The 24,922-nt window shown below is 42.5% G+C and overlaps 1 protein-coding gene across 3 annotated transcripts in view; it reads left to right on the plus strand.

Annotated features, from left to right (window-relative positions):
• Positions 1-6,069: 6,069 nt before the first annotated feature.
• GPRIN3 (GPRIN family member 3) overlaps positions 6,070-24,922 on the plus strand; it is a 31,745-nt gene continuing 12,892 nt past the window's right edge. The window contains exon 1 of one of the 3 annotated variants that reach the window (XM_079305792.1): positions 6,070-7,568. The gene's annotated coding sequence lies outside the window, so the exon portion shown is untranslated. Of the gene's footprint in view, positions 7,569-7,763; positions 7,987-18,242; positions 18,307-24,922 lie in introns of those variants that run through there. The other 2 variants (XM_079305794.1, XM_079305793.1) reach the window with 2 other exon arrangements.

Raw genomic sequence — 24,922 nt, forward strand, 5'->3', positions numbered from 1 at the left:
ATATAATTTCTATGTATTCAGATAAATAAAGCAGTTATTGCCTGTTTGTGATACCAGTAATGTTGTTAGAACCATGACTGGGCAAGAGATGCAATAGATGCAGGAAAAGGCAACAATCTCTAAATATTTGACTTCTTATTTTAGATTTAAAAAAAAAATAGATGACTAATATATACATGATGATGATGATAGATACAGCATGAAGAATGGCCAAAAGAAAATAAATCAGATATTTTTATACAGAACACAGGAATAATGTTTTTACACAGGCAAATTTAAAGAGGATAACAAGGAATGTTGTTCCACAAAGCACAGCTGCATTGCAGACAGTTGAGACCATGTCAATGGGACTCTAGTGAAAATTAGTGAATATATCCAGGAAACAAAAACACCTGATGTTTTATTTTGTCAGCTGCTTGGAATTTATGTAAGGCTTCCTGTTCCAATGGAGCACTGACATGTTTAGAGATCATATGAATAATTGATTTCAATCCATATTTTTTTCCTTTTTGGATGTATGATTCTACACTGACCTATATATATATAGTTACTCTTGAGGTTTTTACAATATATTTAAACAAGAGCCTCTGCTTTTCTTTAGTTCTTTTTATCTCCACTCTTTACTGTTTGTGGTGCTTATCCTCCATGCTTGCACATATCCAACATTTATCTGCTCACTTTGGAGCACATATTACATTTTATTTTCATCTCACCTATTGTATGAATCAGCATAAAAATCCATGTTGTAAGGGGCAACTCTGATCCATAAACATTTTTTGTGTTGGTCAAGGGAATGGTTCTTTTGATAGCATGAGGAGAAGTTTCTGTCTTGTGCAATGAAATGCAAGGGTATGAAAAAAGCTGTGATAGCCCTGTCAAAGGATGTCCCCCTCTAGAATAACATTTTACACAGCAAGGAAGTAGGATTAACTAACCTGCCATCAGAACAAACAGTTTCTTAAACTCAATGAAAATGTACAACTGTAAGAGTGATTCCATACCACAGAACTGCATTGGGAGAGTATTTCATTTACATTTACCTTCAGCACTCACAACCACTCCTTAAAAGGATCTCCAACCGATTTTCTTTATTCCTGAAATGCTAAAAATGTCAAAGGCTTTTGATATATACATAATTTAAGTACAGATGGAGCACTGAGTCCAGAGAACCCATGTGTCTGGTACTGCATTAGCTTAATTTATTTTTCCCAGTAGGCAGCAGTTGTCTGAGCAGATAGATTTTCCAGTCATATTGTTTGACATCATTACAGCTGAATATGCACCAGAATACCATGTGGTGATACGTCATAAATCAGCTCATTATGTCTATAATCATTATGATTATGTGTTGTTCCAGGTCCTGGGATTGTTGACATAAAAGGAGGTAAACAGTATAAATTACTGACTCATCAAATCATTTGCTTTAATTTGTTGAGAAAGGAGAAGGTTATTTTTTTTTTTTTTGTATGGACTGCTTCACATGTAGGAACACAGTAATGAATACATAGAATGTGTTAAATGGGAATAGCAGAATGTGAAATGAATCATACCCAGCTGTCCTCCTCAGAGTCTCAGGGTGAAAACAGAGGTGTCACAGCACATTGGCCAAAAGGTCACATCATACCAAAGGAATCACAGAGTGCTACAGGTTGGGAGGGATCCCTGGAGGTTATCTGTCCAACACCCTTGTTCAAGCAGGAACACCTAGATCAAGCTGCCTAGACCACGTGCAAATGGCTTTGTTATACCTCCAAGGATGGAGACTACACAGCTTCTCTGGGCAGGTGTCAGTCCTTAGTCACCCTCACAGCCTTTCAGATGGATAGCCCCAGCATGAACCAATGCCTGGGGTTACTCCTCCCTGCACTTCTTTGCTGAAATGCCTCAGGTTTCTGCCACCCCATATCTCCAGCCCCTTGAGGTGTCTCTGGATGGCAGCACAACCCTCTGGTGTATCAGCCACCCTACCAGATCTGTGCCATCAGCAAAGTTGATGAGGGTGCACTTTGAACCATCATCCGGACCATGAATGAGGATGTTTAATATATTATTATTTAATATTATTTAATACTGTTACTATGTTAACCAGTCTTCATCCCTGGGATATACCACTAGTGACTGGCCTAGAGTTACACTTCTTGCCACTCATCACCACCCTCTGGACAAATCCAGCCCACATTCAACTCAGCTTGCTGTTCATCCAGCTCATACTTCATGTTCACAATGAGAATCTTAGAAGAGTCAGTGCCAAATCCTTCCTGAAATGTGAGTCAATCACTGTTCTCATCTACAAAGCCAGTCATTTCAGCACAGGAGTTGATCGAGTTGGTCAAGCACATGTTCCCTTTGGTGCAACCATTGCAACTACTCCAAAGAACTGTCTGATCCTTCATGTGCCGGGGAACAGTTTCCAAGTTTAACTGCTCCATCACTCTCCCAGGACTGAAGTGGGGCTTGCTGTCCTGGGTCCTTCTTCCTGACCTTCTTGTGCATGCCCAGTCTGCTTAAATACTGTCCAACCTGATCCTTGTCCACCAATGCTGTGTCTTCTCTGATACAGAGATTCTCCTGGTTTCAGGGATCTGGGGTTTCTGAAGGTCACCCTTGCTAATGAAGACTGAGGTGAAGAGGGGATTCTTACAGATTTTTCCATGTCCTGTGTAAAGAGGTCTCCCATCTCATTCAGCAATTAATGCATCCACACCTTCCCTCATCTTCTTTTTGTTACCCACATACCTGTAAAATCCCTTCTTGTTGTCTCTGATATTCCTAGACAGTTTAAATTCCAGTTGGGCTTTATCTATCTCAACTTCAACCCTGGTTGCTCTGATGATGTATGTCTATTCCTCTCAGGTTACCTGTCCTTGCTTCTTCTCCTTGTATGCTTCCTTTTTGTCTCTGAGATTGTCTGGGAGCTCACTGTTCATTCATGCAGAAATTTTGTCTGGCTTCATCCTCATTGGGACAGATTGCTCCTGAGCTTGGAGGAGGTGAAGCTTGTATACTAACCAGCTTTCTTGGGCCATTCTTTCCTCTAGGGTTTTATTCCATGGGACTCCACCCTTTGGATAGGCCAAAATTTGCTGTCCTGATGTACAGGGTTGTGAACTTGCTTTTTCTCCTCCTACCTCCTTTCAGGACCCCAAACTCCACCATCTCACTGTCACTGCTGCCTTTGACCCTCACATCCCCAGTGAGCCCACCCTTGTTGGCAGGTAGGAGAGCTCCTCTCCTCTGCTCCTCTGTCACTTGGATGAAGAACCTGATGTACTCCAAGGATCCCCAGGATTGCCTGTGCCCTGCTGTGTTGTCCCTCCTGTGTATGCTGGGGTGGTTGAAGCTCCCCATGAGGATCTTCACAGCTCAGACAGAAGGAAAAGCTGTCAAGAGGTGCATGGTGAGATGCAAAAACATTTTCAAAATGCTGTAGAAATTCACATGCTTACATATTTTAAACTGGAATTTAACATAAGTACAAGAGGTACAGCAGCTAACTCATGGATGCACAGGATTTTAGGACCACTGTGATAAACACCCCAAATATTGTGCTCCCTTACAATGGCATGCTGCAATTTTCTTTACATGCCTTTCATTATTATTTTTCTAAAGACCAAAATGTTTAAAGGAAACATTCTCAAATACGACCAACAGAACCCATTATTTGTAGCCATAAAATATGACACCATTCCCAATCTAATGATCCAGGAGAGTTATTACTGTGGCTGAACAGAGCATCCATTTGTGAGAAGTCTGGTACAGCCCATTAGGTGTGTGAGAGGTACAGAGAGAGAGAGAGAGATGCTGTGTAACACGTGAAATGAGTATTTACTCTGTCCTGCTGGTCAGACAGAAAGTGCATGATCACAAAACACATGCACCACATCACCTTGTGTATGGTACAGTTTTCTCTCTGGGTACATTTGTCTCTAATGATACAGAGGTCAACTGCAGCTGTCACACCAGAGGACCTGCACCTTCTTTTGCTCAGCTCCTAGTCCCAAATAAACATATTCATCCAGTCATTCGACTTGTTTTCCACACTTATGGAAAGCAAAGTTATAAATGCCTTCATGAAAGCATGGTAAATGACTGTATTCACAAATTTGCTCTTCATTGCCCTTTTCAGCTCAATCTTGAAGTCTTTCTGGGGAGAAGTTATGCTTCTATTTACTTGTTTAAGTATTCTTAACTCCTTTTCCTAAAGAAGATATGAAAGATGCTGCATTTTAAAAAAAGGCTTCCACACAACTTAACTTCATTATTAATATCATCAAAACTCATCAAGATACATTAAAAAATATGATAGAAACAATGCAAAAACAATATGCCTAATCCACACCAATGTACATTTGCCTAGTACTACTAAAGTAAAGGAAGCCACACTAGTTGAGGCTAAATGCACATCTTCTCAACATGTTACATTACTATTCATTTTGATAAATCATCAAAACTATTTTTTTCAGCTACAGTAAGGAATATTTTCAACTACAGTAAGGAATTTCTTCTAGCCAAATAGCTATATAGTTTGAAGACTAGATTTTAAAATTCTCTGCAAGAGTCAAGGGCACTGCAGAAGTGTGCTTGTCATTCTGATGGCTAATTGGACTGTGACAACTCCTAAAAACCCAGGCTCCTGTTGCCCTGAGCTCTGGTCTAACACAGGATAAACCCTCTGCAGTTACATTTATGTCTTCACCTCAGACAATACTAGCAAGTTAAAGAGGTTGAAATATTTATTATTCTCAGTATTATTTGGACCTAAGCACATTCTTAATTTTAAGCATGTTCTGTTGACTTCATTTAAAGTGCTAATTTCAGTATCTAAAGGTAAGAAACCATCTATGTGCTGCCCTCAATATGAATACTTCCTGCATTGAGACCTAGAAAAAGTCAACATAAACCAAATGCATAAATCCAGCTGGAGATTGGAGCAGAAAAAGGATGGATAAGTAGTAGCAAATTTGCCATGACTCACAGGTGATTAAGATAAATAAATCAGAATTATCTAAATCTCTAATTTGCACTGATAATGGTGACACATGATGTGTTGAGATGTGATGACTTGTTTTGACAATTGGAACAGTGGCTAGAAGACTTCAGACCTCATTATAGAGTTTAGGAAATCATTTAGGGGTCTTTAAAACCAATATTGCCTAATATACCAAATGAAGCCATTGCATGGTAGACTGTGTTTCAGGGAAGAGCAAGGGACATTGGGGAAAAAACAGGCATATGAGAAGAATTAATAAACAAAGTGGCCATGTCCTGAATGCATCATCTCAACCAGCTTCTGCAATGACCTGAGTCCCTTTAATAGCCCTTCTCAGCTTTCCTAGATCATCATTTGGAGACTGAAGTATCCATGCCTTACTGGGCATGGGAAAGAAATTATCAGCTGAGCCATATTTCAGTCCTATTACTGTCTTCTATTCTCTTGGAATTCCTTGTCCATCAGACATAGTAATACCAGACCCAGTGCTCAGATATGACTGCTTGAGAGCAGAGTGGGGATTCTCAGAAATGTTGTACTGACAGAAGAAAGGTTTATCTGAACTCAGCAGGAAAATGTGGACACAAGTTATAAGGTGCATAAGCATGCAGGGACTTGGAGGAAAAAAAAAAAAAAAGTTTCCAGTTCCTCTCTTTTTTGCCTCAGAATGTCAATTTCCCACAGGTTCTGGGATTGAGTCCTCCACATGCTCTGGTGCTTCACAGCCCTAAAATAGGAAGAACACAATAACCCATTGAAAAGCTTCCTAGTCTTTCCAGCTGAATGTATATAACTCTTCTTGCTGTGACTTTCAAGGCTGGATTGTCAACAGAAAGGTCTCTCAAGAATCCAGATAAGGAGTCTGATGTTTAGGAAGGTTTATGAAAACAACACTAATTGTAATTGTTCCTTGGTGAGTAGCCCGTGAGGTCCCACAAGGTCCTTGCAGCTGCAAGGTCTGTAAGTGCTGACAGCTCTCTCTTATAAAAGTGTAATTGCTGACAAAAGGAAATTGCATCATCCAGCCTTTTTCCTTCTTTATTAAAAAAAAAAAAAAAAAATAGTTCCACTGTAGTAATGCTAATGGCAGGAGGATTAATTCTGGGAAGTTTGGCAACGCTTTTTAAAAATAGGTCATTTAGCAGTATAATGAAGAGGTGTTGAATACTGACTCAGTTTGCCAAGCTGACCTTGTATTCCTGATTCAGACATGGGCACGGGGAGGACCAGGTTTTGTTCAGCCCTCCAGAGCACAAAACAAGGTAGGAAGGTTGTGAAAAGAACAGAGCAAAGAAGAGTTACTGGGAAGTCTTGGATGTGCTAGAGCTGTAAATCTTTTCCTGATAAAGTCTGGTGCTCTCTCCAATCTCCTTCCAGTGATGGATGCTTGGGATGTTCAAGCTCTTAAGAGTACTGCTGGTTTGGCTTTGGCATATGAGAAAAAGTGGTTATTGTAGGTGAACATCGAAAACATATCTTAAATCTTCCATGCTTAAATAACTGTCAGAAAGACATTCAGGAATGGCTACTACTCAAATATGAGCTGAATTAAGTGGCTGCTGTTGGGAAAGAAATTACATATGCTATAGTAGGAAATGTAAGGTGTTTTTCATGATCACTTAACTCTTGAGTCAAGGAGATTTAGGAACAATAACTGAGGCGGAGGGTGTTTGGTAAAGCAGTCAATAAAATATGGGTCCATTTATAAAGATCCGGGTAATATGATTCACTGATGCCTACAATACTTAGGGATAAAAATTATTTTTTTGGACACCTTGGTCACCTGTACTTTTTTCCTCACAAGTTTTTCCATATTGTAACAGAGTTCTCCTCACAGCTCGTCCTACAGCTTTTTAAAAAATCCTGCTTCTATTCATCATTCCTAAAGGATTACAGAAGAGTTAAAATCTTCCCAGTTAAAAACCTGTACTTGACTCGAGTCCCCGGGCACTGCAGAACCATTTCCTGTGATTGCAGCAGAGAGAGATAAAATTCCTCTGTGGTGGGAATAAACCGAAATTAGATCAAAGATTTCCGGATAATTAAGAGTCCCAAACCAAAACCTCTTTTGCCTTTTTTCGCTTGACTCTACTATTTTATTTTTTGGTTTTTTTAATTCCCAGGCAAACAGGGCAGCGCTTCACACAGGAAGCCAAATTTACCCATCAAAAACAACAATCCAAATTGAAAATGTGACAAGAGCCGAGCCGCATTTGCATCCGCTGCGATTCCCCGCGCAAACCTGCAGCACCCCGGAGGCGGAGGGCTCGGGAGGTGCCTCGCTGGCGGAACGGACACATGCGGGGCTAGCACAGGTGGATGGAAGGGGCGGATTTGGATAGAGGCTCTAGCTCCTCTGCCGTGAAGCAGCTCAGCGCCTAGTTTTGGGTTAGGAGCGGAGAAAAGCCGGCTGGCGGAGGTGGAATAGGGCGAGCCCGGGGTTGTGGCGCTGCTGCCGAGGGCACCCTGCTCAGCCCCATGCTGCTGGAGCACAGGAGCCGCCAGCTCCGGCGCTATAAAAGCCAGGAGAGGCCCGGGGTGGGGCTGGCGTCGGCGGGCAGTGTCTCCCTGGCAGCAGGTACGTGTCCGCGCCCCGCGCGGTGGGGCGGGCTCGGGGCGGGAGCGGGGCCGAGCGCGCCGGGGCTGCTGCGCTCCCTCCCTCCCTCCCTCCCTCCCTCCCTCCGGCCGCCGGGGCCCGGAGCTGCCCCGCTCCGCTGCGGCCGCCGGGGGAGCCGGCCCGGCGCCGCACCCCGCGCTGCCCGCCTCCCGAGCCGGCCGGGAGCCGCAGCTGGCAGCGGCCGGAGCCTGCCCGGGCTGCCCGGATCGCCTCCGTCCTGCCCCCGCGGCGGGAAGGGCCGATTCGGCGGAGCCCTCCTCCAGCCGCCGCGCACCCCGAGGAGCGGCTTGTTTTCCTGGCCGGATGATGGATTTCTCCGCAAGGTCATCCCTGCCCGCGGCGGCGGTGTGCCCGCGGCTCCCCAGGCGGCGCCGCGGAGGTAAGGGGCGGGGGAGCGGAGCGGGCACGGTGAGCACCTACACACACACACACACACACACACACAGAGCGAGGGCGTTCGGAGCCGGAGAGCAGCGGGGTGGGTGTGGGCAGGTGCCGGGGCAGGCGGGCGGATCGAGCGCATCCCGCCGGACCGAGCCGGGCGGGAGGGGCTGCGGCCGCCCCGCCGAGCGGGCACCAGCGGCTGGGAGCGGCCCCGAGGGTGCCTCTCTCATCCTCTGCTCGGCTTTACCCGCCACTTTAGTTCACGCGTGGTCCGGGAGCGCGGAAAACTTAAGGAAAGAAATAAAAAAGGTGGAGGGAATAATGATGAGATGCCCCCCCCACCGCCGGGACGGGCCGGGGGATGCGCGGCGCGGTCGCCACGGTAACGCGCCCGCGATGTCGCAGCGCGGAAGATGCTCCGGAGGGGCCCCGCCGCGGGGGGAACCCCAGCCACCGCCCGGAGCGGGGACTGTGGCCAAGGGGCGTCCCCCGGGCCCCAGCCGGGCGGGCGCAGGGTGAGGGTGAGCTGGGGTACCCCTGGGGGGTTGTCGGCGGAGCCCGGGGTCCCTGGACCGTGATGTGGCGGCGCTCGGGTCCGCTCGGGTTGCCAGCGGGGATGTCACGGTCAAGGAGCATCGCGCCGGGTGATGTCTCTTGCCTGGCTCTGAGCGTTGGGGCTAGACATGAATTCCTCACGGCCTTATCTTTCTCTGGCTGTAGTTGGTGACAAAACTACTGATGATGTCAGCTCCTGGTCTGTGGCTTGTGCTGTCCACATTCAGCTTGTGTTCTGTGCCCCATCCAGGCCTTGGCTTCATTAATGCTTTATTCCTTCATCTCTTTTTTGTTGTTTTTTTGTTGGGTTGTTTTGGGTTTTTTTTGACAAAGTAGATAACAATGCTAGTGGTGTATTTTTCAGTTGTAAGACATTATTATGATCCCATAGCTTAACCTCTTCCATAATATAAAGCAGACACTATTCCCCAGTGATTCCAAGGTCTGGCCCACCAGCCTCTTCAAACAGTCTTGATTTAATGACTTCCAACGATGGGAATTGACTACATTCCTGGATAATTGGCTCCAATTTTTAATCGCTTTGTTAAACGTTTGCATCTCTTTTCCACTTTGAACTTTCTGCCTTCATCTTCTAGCTACTGGATCTTGTAATGTTTTGCCTGTCAGATTAAATAGCTATCTAGTTTCAGATCATCTCTCTCTGCTCAAGTATTTAAGAGCAGTAATTAAGTAACCACTTAACATTGCCTCTGATGAGATAAATAGACCTGACTGTCTTGGTCTCTCCCTGGAATGCAGATGCTCCCCAGGAGAAACGTCTGGGCTGCTCCTCTCTGAGCCTCCACCACTGTCCTTGCTGGCCCCTGGTGCTGCACAGTGGATTCCAGGAAGGCCCTTGTTAGTGTCACGTGTGGAGATAATAACCTCGTGCACAGTATTCCCCTGTCTATTCACCCAATGGTACAAACTTCTCTTTCCCACGACTACACGGTGGGAATTTCTGTTCCATTTGTTAACAGTCAGTGATCCCTGCACTTCTTTGCAAGCCAAGGTTTTCTCAGAAGCTGGTTGCCTGTTCTGTAAGGAGCATTTGAATTAAATATTTCTACATGTTTACTTTTGAATCTGCCTATATTAGAGTTTTTTCCCTCCTCAGATCACCTTACTTCTGTGGAGTCTGCAGCCCAGGAATCACAATAGACCTCTGGTGTTCTCTAAAAGTCAGAAGGGTTTCTTTTCCCACGACCTCCCTCCTAAAGGTCTGTTTTCTCCCTCAGCCAACTTCAAATAAGTTTAAGGTCACCTGGAACAAATGGCACCCAAAAGTTATACTGAGTAATATACAAACTGCAAACTGAAAGTGCCCATTACATTGAATTGCTTTTGGAACTGCTTTTGTTCAATTGTGCCTCCAAGTGTTGGTGAGAGGAAAAGAGAATTGCTTTCCCATCTTAAAGAGCTGTAAATCCCACCACTGGCTATGATGTCTAGGCTGATGTATACAGCATCATTATTTTGTGAGTCTTTAACTTGAACACTGTGAGTTTTACTTGCTCTGAAGTGTGCTTAAGCCTGGTCTTACAGCTCTCTAGAAAGCACAATATGAGAGAGTATGGGCTAGAGATAGGTGGCCTTGACAGAATATTGTCAATTTTTCTAGCAGCATGTAGCATTTTGAATCTCAAAAAAAAGATAAGGTTGAAAAGTCTGAAGGCACTTTCTGTAGGAAATAGAGCAAAACAAAGTTCTTTGAAATTAACTTAAATTTGTTTGGATTGGGTTTTTCTTTTGTTTGGGGGTTGTGTGTTTGTAACCATCTTGACTTGCCTGTCTACAAGCTTAAGTGATATGATGATGTCCTTGAGTAAGGTTTCAGCCTTTAGAATGACCTAGTTCTCTTCAAAGTGTTAAAATTAAGAAATGTACATTCTGATTGTGTAACAACTTAAATGTCAGTATAAAGAGTGTTCTTGAAATTTCATGAAGATTTCTTTATTAGAAGTCACAGAAAATGTCTATTAATAAGATTTCATGAAGTATAGACAGTGATGCACTAAATATAAACAGTGATGGACTCTTAAAAGGTCTGAAAAATCATAACAGAGCTCAGATACCACATCTAGTTGAATAGAGCTCTAGAATTCTGCTGAATTTTCTAAATTGTCTAATGGTGTCTTAGGGATTTTCCCTATTGTTTGTCCAATTTTATATCTCCCCAAAACAAAATTTCTAAATATTACTACCTGAGAGGTATCTTTCCCTCACCCATTCAAACTCAGCTTCTGTCCCCCAGATTGGGCTAATATCTCAACCTATGCTTTCTCTTCTCATGGCTGCACCTTTTCTTCAACTCCTTTTGCAATCAGAAGAATATATGTGTTTCCTTAGGGTGGCTGGTCCCAAAAATTACACATTTCTGAATTATGAAGTTCATCCAGAGTCAGTGTGGCATTAAGAATAGTGGCTGTTAATTAAATCTACAGGGTCAGAACAGATAGGAGATAGTAATTTTGAGTCTCAGACTTGCTGAAGACTGTCCAGTGAATGCTAGGTTAGACAGATTTCATTAGCAAAATATTATAGCAGTGGTAAAATTTGTCAGATTTGGGTCTTGCAACTGTTACTAACACTGTTATTTTTAGGAACATAAACTCCCTCTGTCAGACTCAGCCAAAGCTAAGGGGAACAACACCCTGCCTCCAGTTTGTGAAATCCTCATTGCTGTAGGAGTACAAGCAATCTGCTTGTAGTCTCACAGCTACAGACAGAACAAAATTTCATAACTGAGAATTATGCTCCTAGCAGCACATCACTTCTTAATTTATAACTCCCACACTGAAAGGAAAGTTAGGATATAGGCTGAATCTGCTGCCTTTGTGGATTTAAGGGCAATCCTGGATTAAGACCTGACGTTAACTAATTTAGGTAAACATCACTTTCTTGGGAGTCAGAAAAAATAAAACAAACAAAACAAACAAACAAACAAAAGGCTAACTTTACTAGGGGAAAACAAGCTCTGGGCATATTCTGAAAGATATCAAGTTACTGTCCAATCAGAGAAGTTTTTGAAAGTATATCTAAATACCGTTTATTTTTGCAAATAGCAAAAATAGCAAATAGCAAAAATCTGTTTTATTATATATATGGACTTTGAACTCAGTAACAGTTCTATAGAAACAAAGATTGGTACTGATTAAAAATTTAATCACACATGATCAGTTACTTATTACTTATTAACTTATTATTTGTCTCTTGGGAGTCTGTGGCTAGGAGCTCACATTTGTAAATTGGCAGCAGATCCTAGAGGGTTGAGGTGTCAGCATGCTGCTGAGTAAATAGGGAAGAAAATGCAGTGCCAACACCTGCAACTCCATGCAGGATGTGGGGGAGAAAAGCAAAGAAAAAGGTGGCACTGAAGTAGGAATTACTGGGAACCAGCGTAATAACATTTTACACTTATTTGTCCTCTGTCAGCAGTGGACACATGCACTTGATGAGAGTAATGAAGTGGAGAAAGAATGACAAGTATTAACATGCATTGTGGTAAAAGGGTGCTACAGGTGTGCTCAGAGAGGACAGATTCAATTCTTTCCCCTCATCTTCCCCATGCCCCTAAATCCCTGATCCTATGTAACAAAGCTTGGTGGCAGGTATGGAAGCTGTTACCACAGCCAGTATCAGCCAGACATCCAAGAGGATACAGTATCTATTAAATTATCCAGGAAAAAGTGTATCTCCCAGTGCAGTTGTTAGCAACACATTACTGTTATTTTTTACAGTACTTATTATACATTAGTAAAATGTGGTAGTAACAGTGGAGTTTGCTTATTTCCTCCCTCTGACAGTAGCTCTTTTAGAAGAACAAGGAGTTGATCAAGGGGGGCACAGACATCCCAGTGCTCTGTTAAACTGTTAGTATCTGTGATACCAGCATCACTAGGTACTGTTGGTGTTCCTGTCTAACATAGCGGAGACCAGCTCTGAGCTGGGGCTGTAAGCTTGTATCACTTGGGTAGTGGTAACAGTTCATTTTCCAGCAGAAGTTGTATCATTGTTGTCTAGCTTTGGACAAGAAATGTTATGCTGAGAGAGTGGAGGAGATTTTTAGAAGAGGATTGTAAGAAGTCTGTGTTTTGAGATGTTTATCGTCACCCTCACAGTCAAACTCAACTATGATAAAACACATATGAAGCACTTTGCTAGACGAGAATCTCCACTGTGGTTTGGTGACCTCCTGATCCAGGAAGCAGCAGCATTGCTAAGTTTAAAATCATTCATATTGTCTGTGGATTGATTGTCTCTACATGGTAATAACACTCTCATTTGTGTGACTGCACATTAATGCACACACACAAGCTGGGGGAAGAGCAGTGTTCCCTGGAGCATTGGTAGTCTGGATGATTCTGGCAAGAGCTATTTTAGTGCTTCAGTTAGCTACAACTATGAACTAAAGCACAGGTCAGGACTGAAGTAACTACTGTAGGACAGGTTGCCTAGAGAGCCTGCAACCAGGAGTATTCCTACTTTCTGAAGAAAACATATACCAAACATAAGCAGAACATATTGGCCAAGCATTCAGCTTTAGAAAGACAGATCTAATTTCTTTTCCCTTTTTCTCTTTTGTGTTTGGTTTGTTTCTGGGTTGGTTTCTTTCTTTCTTTCTTTCTTTCTTTCTTTCTTTTTTTCCTGCTAAGTGGACAAGGTGTTTCTAAAAATATTGAGAAGTAATCAATGTTTGCTTGAATTCTCATAGTGACACCTCTGTCCTGAGATTCTCCTGTAGCTCGGTGATGATAATTAATATTGCCAGCTCTTCAAAATCATCATGCAATTATCACCAGTTGGCATTTTTATCTGGATGAACAGGATGGCTTTCTATATGCACATGTGCCTTCTTACTTCTTTTGGAGAATGTTGAACAAATATTGGCTACTGCAGTTGGAATCCCAAACAGCATTCTAATGGTGAAAATCTTTTTCCCAGTGATGCTAATGTGCAAACAAACAAAGTTTAATTTGTAAAAGGGAAGTCAAACAAGAAAAAAGGCAAAATGAAACAAGGAGATGTGCAATTATTTTTAATATTCTTCATGCAAATATCCAACAGATTCAGAGGGCATGAATACTATGCTACATTATGACTAATCTGAAAAGGATACTATAAAAAGCAATGGCTTACTTCAATTAGGATAGTGAAGTCAGTGAAGAATTAATTCAGGAATTTTCTGGTGACTCCAGGACCCCTCTTTACATGCAGGAAATAATCACTAGAAAGCTGAGAAAAAATCAGTCAAGATGTTATCATGGAAACAGTGGGAATTTCCAACACAGGATAACAAAGGATCTGATGTTTACCTTAAATTTGCATAAACAGGAGTCAATTCATTAACATTTATGTGGGGGGGGGGGGGAAACTTACGTGGTTAAGCATAATTTTCAGATGGATGGATTTTTCCTTTCCTGGGTGAAATAGAAAAGGAAAATCACAGTAGACTGGTTACTAATCTGATTTTACATGGTTTTGGGAAGAGATGAGTGTTCCTCTTGATAGCAAGTAGAGCTGGCATGTGGTTTTTCTGGTCAGGGAAATGTGGTGTCTGCCAGCTTTGGGATGAGCAGAGTCCCCTAGTCTAAAGCCAGCCTGACTGAAAGTTATTTTCCACTCATGGGCAGTCATTTTGTGTTAGTAAAGAAACTGTATAATGTTTTGAAGTCCAAGGACTAATGCTTTACCTTCTGTATATTGCCAGTGAGATCTGAATATAGAAAGTAGTGTGTCTGCTGAGTGCACAGAGAACAGACCCTCCCCTTCCACAGGGCCCCAGGACTGTGGAGTTTTGCTAAAAACAGGGTCAAATAACAGATGAAGTCTGTAAAGTTGGCATAACAGAGCAGACATCACTTTCTTTCCAGCAAAGAAGTTGATGTGGACAGAGCACTGTTGAATTTCAGCAAGTCCATGTTTTCTTAGACTACTGTAGCTACAATTCAGAGCAGCTTCTAAGATGGGTTTTGGGCACTGAGGAATGAGTTAGGAAGTGGAGAGGTGTAAAATTTGTCTAAACCTTCCCAGCTCAGCCCCCTTAGAAGCAGTCTGGCTGTTGAGGATTTAGCCAGCCCTTTGGCTAGAAAATGCTGAAGGATAATTGCACTTCAGTATTTAACAAACAAAGGGTCACTTTCATTACAGTCACTCTCCTTCCTCTGAAGTATTAGTTTCATGAAAAAAACTTCACACAATTGAAAGATTAAGGTTGAAATGACTTGTTAAGAAAATTATGGAATATGATAAGCATACTGGGGAGTGTAGTAAGGGGTGGAAGTAATAGTGATAAAATACTTGTCAGAAAGATGATAGTCTTGAGATGAGCTGTATGGAAACAAGATGACACAATTATTCCTCTCCAAAAGGCTGGCATTTCAGAACTCTTTATAATACTGCTGCATACCAGAGCCTCTCCATGTTAATTAAAAAAAAAATGTTAATCTTGCCCTTGAGGTTAATAGTTAGGGAGTATCTGTTAAAAGCTGTTGAAGAGGCTATGAAGATTTGCATGAGTTTGAGGACACAAATTTCTGCTCAAGCTAAGCAGCAGCCTTACAAGATCTGCTGTTTCAGTACTCCATAAAATAGCATCAGTTTCTATCTGTCTGTAGGGATAGGTATCCTCTCAACAAAGCCAGCTGTGGTAACATTTGACAATTCTTTGTTGGAGCACCAAAGACATTTTCACAAAGAGGGCAGGAGGTGTTTGAAAGACTCACCTCAAGTGCATGGTATGGCAGAATAAAGTGACCAGGCTTTCAGCTCCCTGTTTCCTGTCCCATTCTTCAAATAAACTCCTACATGCCATAAAGTGAGAGCATTAGTAACTGCAAATATGCTTTCACCTACCTCAGCCAAGAGCTGCTTAGTCTTGGGAGACCATACCTGCATGTGATGACTTCAGGTCAGGGCTGTGCAGAATCTGCTGTTATCTCATTCCTGAGAATAGCCTGTAGTTTTGGCCACGTGTTAGTGGTGCTAAAAATGCATGAGGATGCACTGTGAACTACAACTGAGGGATAAAAGTGGTTAACTAATTTCCTGAGGAGTCAAGCAAGCTGCATCAGGAGCTGCAGAGAAGTTTTAACAAATGAGTATTATGAAAGGATTAGCTTCATTAATTTAGCTGCTTGTGCTTTTGGCACTCAGAAATTAATTCAGCCTTTATTGAATGTTTTGAGTCTCAATTAGCTTGATGCCTTGGAAGGGGAAGGGACAAGCAGTTTCCTCCTGCATGTAGCAGGCATAGAAACTCGGAGATGGTCTTTCCTTGGTGAGAAAAGGAGTTTTTACTTCCTCTCTGGGTTCAGGGTATACATCAATTCAAACCTCAAGTCATGGGGCCACAGTGCAATAAAAGCAGATAATTTCCTATCATAAAGCCTGGGAGCTTTCCCTCAGAAATATTCTTCTATTAAATGGTCTATTTGAGAATTGCTTCCAGCTGGACCATGCTTGACCATTATCACATAAACATGTGAGTTGATATTGGGAAATAGAAGAATAGTATTTATCCAGTTCAAAAGATGCTCTTAATATGAAGGGCCTCAAGGGAATATTGCTTGGAAAACAAATTTTCATAATAAAATGACCTATTTTAGAATTACAGTTTTCCATGCTGGAGGGGACAGGAAGGTAGCCAGATGCTTGCCAAAGAGATGGACAATAAGCACACTAACACTTGGTCCCTAATGGGAAGATGAGTAGACTGAATGTGTTAATGAGATAGTATACTGGGATTTTGGGGTGGTTTTTTGTTGTTTGTTTGAGGTTGGGTTTTGGTTTTTTTCTTAATTCTTTTTCCACTAGATTCCTGCATGCAGACTGTTTGTATGTGTTTGCTGCATCCAGATTGGCGTGCCTGTGGGAATGTGAGCAGACCTTCCCACCAGCAGCCAGCTCAAACATGTAGATGACAGGGAGACAACCCACACAATGTCTGAGCTGTTCCTTAAAAAGCCTTAGGAGAAGAAAATTAAGTAAAAGGACAGCAAAGCTAATAATAGTTTTGTTAAGTATGTACCAGGAAAGCAAGGTTCAATTACATTATGCCTCTAATATTATGATCTCAAGAAGGCAGCTCTGTAAGAACTGTTATTTGCTGTTACTCATCAGTTCCTTCTGTGTGGATGCTCCAGGACAATTCATGTGGTGGTGTTCCTCTAGGAGCAGAGCCTGCCTTCTGGTGACTAATGAATGCCACCTACTCAGCCTCAGTTTGCCTCTTGTCTGTTGAAACCCTTCTTCTTTTTCAATTTGATCAATAATCTTGACGTCAGCAATCAAAATTAGTCTTTAATGGCCACATGAGTTCAACTAGTTAGCAATCAGAGCCACACTGGTTATTGTAAAAAATCATACCAGTCAGTAGCTAACATGCTGCTCAGAGCAGGAAACTTAATTAGATGGGTGAAATTTGACCTTGCAGTTAAAGGCTGTAATTCCTTTGTAGTTTACCGGAGGTATCTAACCAGAGATATTAAATTAATATGAAATTCTTCCAAACAACACAGTTGCCATTCTGACAGGAAGCCAAACCACATCATCCTTTCAGTCATCCTGCCTTAGATGGCTGATTCACAATGAACATAGGGCAGATGAGGTAGAGATGAATGAAAAGTGTCTGTTTTCTAGTAGAACATATGATGACTCTTGCAGTGTAGAATTAAAGACACAGTTAAGTGTATTTTGGGGTAAACCTGTTAGCTTACATTTGGAGATCATTTTGAAGAAGAAATGCACATGAAAATATGCATTGCCCTTTGAATTAATGTAGAATTTACATTTGTGTTGCATGGGGAATTTCATTTATGGACTTCTGAACTGACCCCCAGGACCAGAATTTAGCTGGGATCAATATCTTGATGTCACCTGGTCTTGAAATTCTTCACTGTTGACACTTCCAAGTGTTACTTTGTTGTATACACTTAATTCTGTTTTGAGAGAGGATTTTCTGTTTGTGACTGAAAAGAGGGCAGTCTTTGGGAAAATGGACTTTCACCCCTTATGCATATATAAAATTTTTTTAGTTAAGTCTATTTGGTGGTTTTTTGTTTGTCTGAAGGGTTATGGTGTGGATTTTTTTGGTTTGGGTTTTTTTTCTTTTCTTTTTATGTCCTTACACACAGAAAAATAACTTGCTGTATGATCAGAGAGCAGCCTTTTGAATTGTTTGACATTGGTCAAGCATTAAAAGAGAGAGACCTAATACTTTAACAAGAAAACCCCAGGGAATGGAAAAAAATGCTCATTGGAGGCTTAAAAAGAAAGCAATGCTAACACTATTCAACTTGAGCATGCAACATGAGGTAGCAAGAGATGGGAACATGGTCAACATCAGAAATACATAAAACCATCTTTCAAAAATGATGCTATACCGTGGTGCAAAAGACAATTTTAAAATAACTATTTATGAGCAGTTTCCTGGCCTTTAGTGATATGAAGCTGTGAAATGGTCTGGCAAGGAGCACACAGTAAGAGACAGATGGGGAATCAGTGCTGGAAGAGCATTCAAGCCTAGGTCCAGGAGGCAGAGGGCCAAAAGATTTCTCTTATCACAGGGACCAACCAACTTATTTTCCTCTGCATATCCTCTTTTTTTTTTCTTTCTGAAAGAGCAGGTCTTCCCTTCACCCCTTATCTCCTCCTGCCTTCTTACCCAGAGAGAATTCACTCAGCAGTTGTAGAGCTATGTCAGCCTCATAAATGGAATGAAGTCACTGAATTTGTATGGGGGAAGGCTGGTCTTCCCAAGGTTGGCATTAACTCTGGTTTTGTGGGAGAAACTCAGGACTGAGGCATGTTAACCTTGAAATTCAACAGCTGAGCCATTTCATCTAGTTGCTGCCCGGAGAGAAGGACCTAATGAATTTCTAGGTGTTGTAGTTTATCCCTTAAAATAAAGGCAAAGCCCCTACACAAAGGGGAAAAAACACATTTTCTGTCCTTCTGGAACAGGAAAAGGGTGAGAGTTTTGAAGTGGTGATGGGGGATTTTTCAGCCCATCTGCAGTGCTAATCAGACATCTGTCTCCCTGGAACGGCCTCACATGGCAGTCTGCATTTGCAAAAATATTTTTCTCCTCTTGACTTGGAGTAGAGCAAACCTAATAGTTTTCCTGTGGCTGCCCACACCTGTGGCTCTCAGGATTGTTAATAAATAGATGAGGGACCAGTGTGAAGAGAGCTGAGATAATGAAAATGAAGCTACAGTAATTATCTGGACTATGTTGACCAGCAGCTGAGCAGGGATGGAGGACAAGGATTCCCACCTTAGTGACAGAGAGGTTTCTTGGAATGTGGCCTGGGTGTTTGATAATATGGTTATACAAGGAACCCTTGATAAATTGCTCTTAGTTTCCCAGCTCTGTAGCCTGGTATTACTTGGTCCAGGGGGAGGTGTTTCAGAACAAATTGCCAGCCTTGCTCTCTGCAAAAGAAGCAGCTCATCAGCAAGAAGATGAAAAGATAATCGAGTTGCTGGCTCAGTATCTCATTGACTGCTGCCCTGTTTACACTGGGTGTCCTGTTCTCTCTTGCCATGTGTTCACACCCCATCTGATCCCATGCACTGCCTGAGCTTTCTGAAGAGCAGGAGCAATAACAGAGCCCTTTCCAAAAGTGCTTACCTCCTTGTATGAACACATGAATCTGCAGTGGTTGCAAGTACTTTTCTTGGGTGGAGTATGTGCAAGTACTTTTCCTGGGTCTGCAACTTCCTTTGCTTATTCAGCTTTAAGGTGGTGGTTTTTCTGGGGTTTGTTTTTTCCCTTTGCAAATGCTAGCAACAGCTTATTCTGTACACTTGTTTTGTTTTCTGCCTTTCCTTTAGCAGAGGTCTCTTTCCCTCTTTGTAGATTCAGGACTTGAATCTAGGAAGGGAAGGAACTCATTTGAATATTTTTTCAGTAATGTTGCAGAGATGGATCACTAAAGCCAGAATTGCCAGGCTCATGATTGCACAGCTTCTAGTACTAGATGATGAGATGTAGAAGGATGGTGCTCTGTACTTGAATCACTGGCATTAGACACTGGCTGTTGCATAACTTACTCTGTGATCTTCATCTGTGTTAGATTGTATTGAAGAGGCAGAAAAAGTAGAGCTTCCTACCTTTGCTCTGTATCTTTTCTGCTTGAGTGATGAATGCTCACATGTAGCATCCAATAAAATGGCACAGTATGTTAAGCTTCTGGTATTTCTTGGATAAGAACAGGGATTTAAAAATTGTGTTTTCAAAAATATTGAGCACCTTTTGAATCTAAGTGACTTTACTGGTATTTCTGATTATTCAGCACTTTTGAGCATCAGACCTCTTTGATTCCCATGCCCAGCTTTAATAATTCAGATTAGGCTAGATGGCTATCTTTGTTAGCATGTATCAGATTTTATATGTATGTCTGTCTTCAATCATGTAAGTACACATAGTTTGTGGTAATTCAAATTGTATCCACAGCAGGATGTCAATAAAATCACATTGTGGTCGGAAGGTTGCTGTGCATTCACAGCTGTCAGATGACTGGCTGAAGTATCTAGTACTTATCTTCAAGGAGGTCCTGTGTGGAAATAAACCATCTTGTCTGGATTTTCATACTGGCTCTAAGCTTGCCATGTGTTTTCTCACTCTTTCAAATGTGTCTCTATGCATGGGGCATTGATGTCCAATACAAGTCCAGTAATTAAGCCCTAAGCCGTGAATGATCCTTTTTCATGCCCTGCCAGTTTCCACTGCAGCTGACTTAGAAACAAGGACAAAGCTATCTCACAGTCCTCTCACTCACAGATGTGCTCTAGCAAGGTACAGCTTGACCTTAGATCACTTCTAAGATCTGCAGGTTAAATATGCTGGCAGCTTGAGCAAGGGCAGCTAAAACTGCTCCAAAGAGGAGTAAAAAGCAATGCAGCCAGATGGGAGGTGCTGGGCATTAGGTGATAAACTCAGTAATTGTTTGGGGGTGCCACATTTTTTGTTTGTTTTTTTTTTTTCCTTCTTTCTTTAAATGCTTGGGGTCATGATTTGCTTGCAGTGTGTAGCATGAGAAGCTGGAAGGTGAGCTGGAGTGATAGCTGCCAGCTGAGTGCCAGTCATGCTGCCCATGGGGATGTCTGCTTTGGGCTTGCCCGGGTGGTTGAGGCAGCCAGCTCCAGTAAAACTGAGACTCAGTTGAACTCAGATGTGATATAACTCCTTTGAGCTGTCATTTTAATTAATGCTAATTATTCTCATTAACCAATTTGGCAATCATCCTGAAGGACAGTGATTCAAGTCAAAGGTAATGTTTTTTACCAGTGCTTTCATCACTGCATGCATTGCTTCAGTCACCCGATAAATGTAAATGTCAATCTCCCTGTCCTAAATGCAGAAGAAATAAGGAGGTGTGCCCAGAAATAGGCTCAGTGTAACTTGGAAGATGCCAGCCTTTGGCAGGAGTGGGGATGTCACATTAGCCTGGTGTAACCCTTGCAGAGTTCCAGGGTGTGGACTGGACCATAAGCCTGGTATGGATAAGGCAGGGATCTAGGGTTTGGCTATGGCTGTGCCATAATGCAGTGGGCAAAGCTTTGGCTTACAACACCTGCTGTGTCTCTGTTTCTAGGGTGTTTTATTGAACTAGTTGCCAGATTTTGCACTGTTACCTCTTAAATATTGTCTGTCAGGAGGAAGTGGTCCTGGGCTTAGTTTAGTTCCAACACAGATGGGACTTCCCAGGTCAGACGCTAAATAAGGATTTCTTTTAAGAGCACAGAGATTTTTAAGAATTCAGAAGCAGAGAATGTAATTATTCTTAAGCCTGTGAAAATCATATTTTGAATCACAGAATAAAATGCGGCAGACAGTTGGATACCTTAGTCCCCCTTCTTGGGGCTAGAAGGATAGAAGCATATTGAATGTAGGGATAAAAATATGTGTTTTGTATAAGCCATTGTTAAGAAACAATTCTTACAGAAGCAAGGACAGTTCCTGCAATTGCTAGCATGAGAGATTTTTACACCCCTGGGCTCCCTGCACGGGCAACTTTAAAAAGCTATTGCCATCAAACACCTGTGGGATAAACTGCAAATAATGAGTTGGTCCTAAAATAAGCCATCATACAGCGCAGCTGTTGGTGTTTTTCTTTGCTGTAGGAAGGTGGAGGTGTTGAGAGAATGACTTAGTGGCTGAGTTTGCCTGGAGGAAACATTGCAGTCTCATTGTTCAAGTACATCTAAATGTAGGATGGAGAAGACTTTAGAGCTTCCCTTTGCACCAAGGAACTCTCTGGCACATAGTGAATTTCAGGACCCAAAGTTAGTGATGCAAGGTTTGGGAGTTGATTTTTTCACAATGCTGAGTTGGTATCAGTGCCAGTACTACCTTTTGCTCAAGCCAAGAGCCAGAACAGGAAGTTTATCTCAATTTTACTTGATCAGCTCTGCCATGGTGGAGGTCACTGTCATCTGGGAGGTTGCTCAGATGTGTCTTTCAACACCTTCTGTCAGCTCTGGCTGGATACCAAAGAAAACCTGGTATGGTTTATAGCTGTAATATTTTACTACCATTTTCCCATCTGGCATTGACCTTCATTAGAGTCAGGTGGCTGGAAGCTGTCACCCACCTACAGTGCTTTGTATGCCATTAGGCTGTTCTATCATTTCTGGATATAAAGAACAATGGTCTCACTGATTATCTGCAGTTTATGACAAGGGTTGGTTCCCCCACATCCCACATGCAGTTCTTCATCAGTTAAATAATGAATGAGGTGCTGGTGTGGTCCAGTTCCACTAGGGTCAGCGTTCAACACAATAAAGTGTATAGTCTCAAGTAAAGAAAAAGAGACTGAGGCTGAGGTGACAGCTTTTCATGTAATGGTCTCACTACAGTCACATCATAAGCTTGAGTGACTGAGGTGAGCAGCTTAGAGTCCTTAGCTGGACACACAGGTTTGAGTCATTGCCCTCAAAAGAGCATTTACTGGCATTGTAAAGATACCACAGAATTGCTCAGATTTTATCCCTGAACACCGAAGGCCTCCAACCTGCAGCCATTTGGTTTCCTGCAGAGCCTCAATACATCAGACAAAAAGTGGCCCAGCACATGGCACTTCCTCTCACGGGTTTTTTGAGAAGGTGTTTAGCAGGAGGCAGTTTGCTAAGGAGATTATTTTGTTCTTTTTGCTGCTCTTACTGTCAATGACAGTCAGCAGCAGAGCAAAGTGACAACGTGAAAAAACAGGAAGCAACTGCTGAGGTGGCAGCAGGAAGAAGGCAAGATATTTTTAACTTTTGGGGGTTTAAAAAAAAAAAAAAAAACAACACGGTGATAGCTGTTTCAGCTGCTGGCCTCTATTCACATGAGCTGTGTTTTGTGATAGCCAAGAGGCAAGAGCAGACGTGGTGAGATCATCATCATGCCTTTCTTAGGTTAATCACACGGTACAGCAAATTTCTGTTACAGTAATGACTGGGTAGGCACTGCATCCTTCTTCTCTAATTACATGCCATTTGGAGTAGTTCTTTTCTGTTAGGATAACGCCTGCAAATGACAATGGATATGTCCCTTTCCAGGTGCCTGTTATGTAAAGATCTATTCCCCTCTCTAATACTGAGCCCAGCATCTTCATTTAAATAATATTATATATGAGGAGAACTTAATTTTGCAGACAGTGCCTGAGAGTTAAACGTTATCATTTTTGGGTTTTACCTTATGCAAAAGACATTGATCCTGCTGTCAGCTCTTCCAAGGCAGAATTTCCTTAGTTGCAAAGTTGGTTTTAAAACAAGAAGTGCTGCTGCAATACATTTCTCTGGGCACTGATAATGTTTATTCAGCAGCAAATCAGGCCTAATTGTCTAGGGTGGTAACTCTGCTCCTGTGGATGTTTCAGCCACAAGATGAATGTTTGTATTCAGTGCACTGTGGGGAATGCTCTTAAGTATAATGAAAATCAGGAAACTTCCCTTTGAGGACTTGAAAGCTTGTTAAAAGTACATAACAGCCTTTGTCCCTAGAGCCACCCTTTCCAAGACACACCTACTCAGCAGTGGTTATGTTTTCCTGACCACAGAAATGTGATTTTGGTCTTAGTCCAGCTTCCAGTGGATGGATGTCCATGTAAACCACATCATCCTGGTTATTGCAAGTTGTCTTGGCAACAAAGAAGAATTCCAAGAATTGCACAGGCAACAAGCCAGCATTATGCTTTCATCCCTAAAGATTATCACTCTGCTTTATGAAGTCACGTTGGCATTGCTGTGCAGGAAAAAGGTATTTATTGTTGATTACTGCTAAACTGCTCTCACAAAAAGCTCATGAAGGGCTTTTGGCTGTCAGCTGTCAACATTCAAATGCAGTCAGCTGCATAATATGTGTTAATGAGGGGTTAGATTTCACCATGCTTTTATCAGAAAGATAGCAGGATAGGCAAGGAGTGAAATTCCCATTGGTCATTGGAAATTCTGTTGCTTTCCACACAAAATACAAAAGTGGTGTTTGAGAGGTCCACATGACCCTCCTGTTCACATTCCTCAAAAACTTCGTCTTGGTTTTATGCAATAGCAAGCTGAAGAAAAACAAGCAGTGGCAGGGAGTTATGTGAAGTGGAGTCACCTGCCAGATGTGGACAGCAGGCTGCTGGTTTCCTCTCACCTGCACGTGTCAGAGTGTGCATGCAGACTTCTCCTGAAACATGACTTACCCTGGAAGTCAGGCTGCAATTCCTTAAAAATGACTTCCAGGGTCAGGCACTGGAATAAGAAAGCACCGCTGGTAAATAATGAGGCTAAACATAACAACATGCAATTAAACAAAAAAAACCCGTATATCCTTGTGGTTTTTTAGCCATGTGTTCCCTCCCCTCCAGGGTGGCCCAGGATATGAAGTTGGAATATGGCTGTAGCTTATGCAACTGTTACAGCTGGCTGCCAGTTGTTGTAGTTGTTGTTTGATTTAGCTGCTTTCATAAAGCCGTTTATCCTTCTCTTTCACCTTGGAGGAGAAAGACTGATGGGCTCTTTGTAGGGCTCTGCAGCAAGCCCAGCATTCCACAGGGGCGTTTGCATGTTTACACGCCTTGCTGAAGAAATCCTTTTTATGGGGTGCTGTAGCCCTGGGAGGAGGTGTGCAGGGAGAGAGCCTGTCTTTGCAGCCCCTGCTGCTGCCCAAGGCCTGTCTGCAACAGGGAGCATGCTTGGGAGGGTGGGCTGAGTGAGGAAATAGAGAGGCAGGATGATGCAGGAGATGAGTGTGGAGGGCATGGATGCTCAGGCTGTCACCCAGCCCTCCTGTGGTTCCTTCCCATGCCACCCTCCTCTGATGAGGTGTGAGGCTCTTTGGAGAGATTCTAGAGGCTGCAGTTACATGAGGATCTGAGCTTCTCCTGAAAAAGGCTTTTAAT

The sequence above is a fragment of the Erithacus rubecula genome (assembly GCF_903797595.1).
Source record: "Erithacus rubecula genome assembly, chromosome: 5".
Classification (NCBI taxonomy): Eukaryota; Metazoa; Chordata; class Aves; order Passeriformes; family Muscicapidae; genus Erithacus; species Erithacus rubecula.